The sequence below is a fragment of the Lytechinus variegatus genome, chromosome 8 (genome assembly GCF_018143015.1).
Source record: "Lytechinus variegatus isolate NC3 chromosome 8, Lvar_3.0, whole genome shotgun sequence".
NCBI lineage: Eukaryota > Metazoa > Echinodermata > Echinoidea > Temnopleuroida > Toxopneustidae > Lytechinus > Lytechinus variegatus.
The window spans coordinates 42,248,369-42,252,241 of NC_054747.1; positions in this window are offsets into that span (position 1 = coordinate 42,248,369).

Sequence of the window (3,873 nt, forward strand, 5' to 3'; positions counted from 1 at the left end):
GAAGAATTTCCATTTTGCAAACAACCTCCCAGATACTGCAAAGACACCTGTACCAAAGTCTTCAGCACCTTCATTTCTCGAGAACCACTACTACTCAATACCAGAAAGTCCAAGAGGAGTAAAGTGGAAGTTAACACCAATAATGGACTGTTATTAAAAACTTGGAGAAGGGCGATTCCACACTAGAACTTCAAAAATGTCATAAATTTCAACATGCTTTGAATAAGTCATAAGTAGTGTAATATTTTACTATGATACTTAAATTTTATGAAAATTATGAGTTTTAACCAAAAGTGAAGACAGATATAGTTTTAATTGGGAGGAACAATGGAATTTTAAATTTTCAATAATTTTGCTCATGGAATAGTCAAGTACAAACACCGCCTGAAACAATTATTTGCAAAGCAAGAGAAGATTGAAAATATTGCAGGTCAATAGAATAATGTATCATTGATGGTTCCAAATAATATCTACAACATTTTCATGATCCGTAATAGGGGCAGCCCTGATTTTTCCGAACCTATTTTTGGCAAAGACACCTGTACCAAAGTCTTCAGCACACATGAAAATGCAAAAGTTTTTCCTACAATTTTATTTTTGATGATGCAATTTGATAAAATCAGTTTCTCTTTGTTTAACCCATGGGTGATCGATTTATCCCATAAGGATTTAATTACTGCCCTACATTTTTCAATTATTGTCCTATTAAAAGTTGTCCCGTACGACACACAATATATATACCAGAATACATCTCATCTCTTCTTGATTTTCGAAAACCTGGTCGCTCTGGTCTTCGCTCTTCTAAGACTTCTTCTCTCGATTTCTCTATTCGAAAAACCAGACGGTCATGGGGAGAATGTTTATTTTGATTTCTTTTATAAATGTCTTTGTTCTTGGGTAATTGAGTGTCAATTTGAGTTCAGTTTCTATGAAATTTATCTGCCCAACTCACAGACTTTTGAGTACAAACTTGATGTTTCAAAAAAAGCCACTTTCTCTGCGTCCGTACGACACATTACTATTTTAAATCTGTATTATACAGGATTTGAATTCACGTTATGTTAAGTCTTGGTTTTTCTAACACTCTGGTAGTACTTGATGATCACCTATAGTTACTGGAATCTTTTTTTGTTTTTTCTTGTCAAAAACTGCCAAATGCTCTCTAAATGTCCCGTACGACACGTATGGAATCACCCAGAAGAGGCCGAAGACCACACAGAAGTCCTGTAGTGTAGATCACATGTACTTGCTGTTTAGTTTGGACAAACATGATTTGCACAACTTTACAACAAATAATTTACACTGTGTGCATTCTGATTATTTGAAATAGTTTATCACTGGGCATGTAACAAAAGTGAATTCATTAAATAGGAATGTGTTGCGAATGATGTCTTACAGTATATTCATTCTGACTTAGAATGGCAGAAGATAAAAAAGTTTGTGAAAAGAAGGAATGATGGCAAGCTGACTGAAGAATAGAACAGGATAGAGCAAGGTGACAATTTAGAATGAGCTGTTGAATATAGAAAAAAAAGATGAATGAAGAATGACGGTAATATAGAAAGAGCCATAATTACCATAATTTTTTTTTAGGATTTGGACAATAAGGAAGAATCTGGGGTTTTGCCTCGCCTGCATGGCAGAGTGAGACTATAGGCGTCGCTTTTCCAATGACGGCGGCGTCGTCAACATTAAAATCTTTACCAAGGTTAAAGTTTTGAAATCATAAGTCATCATAACGAAGAAAATATATAGACTTAGCACATGAAACTCAGACATACATGTAAAGGTAATCAAGTCTTACTGAACATGCTGCCTGAGTGTCAGGTCACATGACCAAGGTCGAAGGTCATTTAGGGTCAATGAACTTGGACTATGTTGGGGGAATCAATATCAAAATCTTAACCAAGGTTAAGTATTTGAAATATCATAACTTCTAAAGTGTATGGACCTAGTTCATGAAACTTGGACATAAGGGTGATAGTGTATAACTGAAGATCCTGCCTGAATTTTAGGTCACTTGACCAAGGTCAAAGGTCACTTTGGTCAACGAACTTTGACCATGTTGGCATACTTGAGGAATTGTCATAACTGACATTTTAGAGATCTAATTCATGTAACTTAGACTAAGATCAATTAAGTATCCCTGAACATCTTGTGCAAGTTTCATATAACATGATCTAGGTCAAAGGTCATGTAGGGACAATGAACTTTGATAATGTGGTGGGGGGGGTATTGGTGGAATTGTCATAACTTTAAAGTTTATATATCTAGTTCATGAAACATGGGACATTATCCAATATCCAAGTCCTTTGGGAGCGCATAGAGACGTTATTTATAATGTGTTATGCGCTCTACAAGAACTGTCTATTATTATTATTATTATTAGAGTAACCATGTATCCCTGAATATTTTGTGCTTGTTTCTGGTCACATGACCAAAATCACAGGTCATTTAGGGTCAATGAAATTTGCCATGTTGGGTATATTTGTTGAATTTGCATTTCAACTTAGAAAGTGTATGGATCTACACATGTAGTTCATGAAACATAGACATAAGGTAATCAAGTATAAATATTTGTTTTGCACATGTCTTAAGTCACATGATCATGGTCAAAAATCATCTTGGGTCAATGGACATAGTATTCTTTTGTGAATAATTATTTAATAGCTGTTGTCAAAGTCAGTACTACTGCTATATCGAATCGCGTAATGCAGGCGAGAGAAGGCCAGAGGCATTTCACTTGTTTCTGTTGGTATTTCTCAGAATACTTGTATGTCTTATATAATAAGATTGGTGTAATCTGTTTGTAAGATACACTCGCACAGATAATACTAACAAAAGAAAAAAAGCCAAATATTTCACTGATTTTCAACTGTTCAGTCACTCTCATATCCAAAGCAACCCCCCCCCCCCCCTCCCATCAGTCCAAGGTATTTGAGAAAGAGATAGAGAGTTTGGATTGGACAAGGATGTCCGCAGAAAAAAAATGCAGGGGGAGGGGGCAAAACATTTTTGTGATATGTGCAAGGGAGCGAAGCGACAGCAGAAAATTATTTTGGGATATATGCGAGAGAGTGAAATGACAAAGAAGAAAAATGCAGGGGCCAATATATTTTGGGAATATGTCAGAGGGAGCGAAGTGACCAAGCAGAAGAAAATGTAGAGGAGAAAAAAAATTGTTAGGGTATGTGAAGGAGCAAAGCAACCGATCAAAAAAAAGGCAGGTTAGTCAAAATATTTTTGAATATGTGTGAGGGAGCGACTCGTTCACTCCGAGCAGGAGGGACTTGTTTTAAAATAGCATAGGCGGGAAGACCCCCTCCCCGCCCTCCTGTGGGTGGCAGGGGCTTATACACTTAAAATGCCAATATTTCTGGTTGGAATATCACACATTTTCAGCCAGAGCTTTGCGCTAATTTTAAAAATTATGCAAACCATTAACCCTATCTAGGCCTGGGTATTTTTGGAGTTCCTATGGCCGGGGGGCCAGCCAGAGCTTTGCGCTAATTTTAAAAATTATGCAAACCATTAACCCTATCTAGGCCTGGGTATTTTTGGAGTTCCTATGGCCTCCCAGGCCCCCCCCCCCCCCAAGATCTCAGCCGTCGACCGCGCGATCGCGCCGAAAATCGGCACGCGGGTTGCCTGGAGCATAATCTACAAGACTGTATAGTAATTTATTTCATGCGAATCACTATTAAGTTATTACGCTAATTTATGCGTAATTAGTATGCGAAATCATACTTTTCCCTTTAACTCCCTAAATAAAGCTCCAAATGTACTAATTTTTGGTATAGAAACTCTTTGTGGTGTCCTTAGCAAGTGTACATGAAAAAAATTTGTGATATCAAAGCATTTTCTTATGTATTA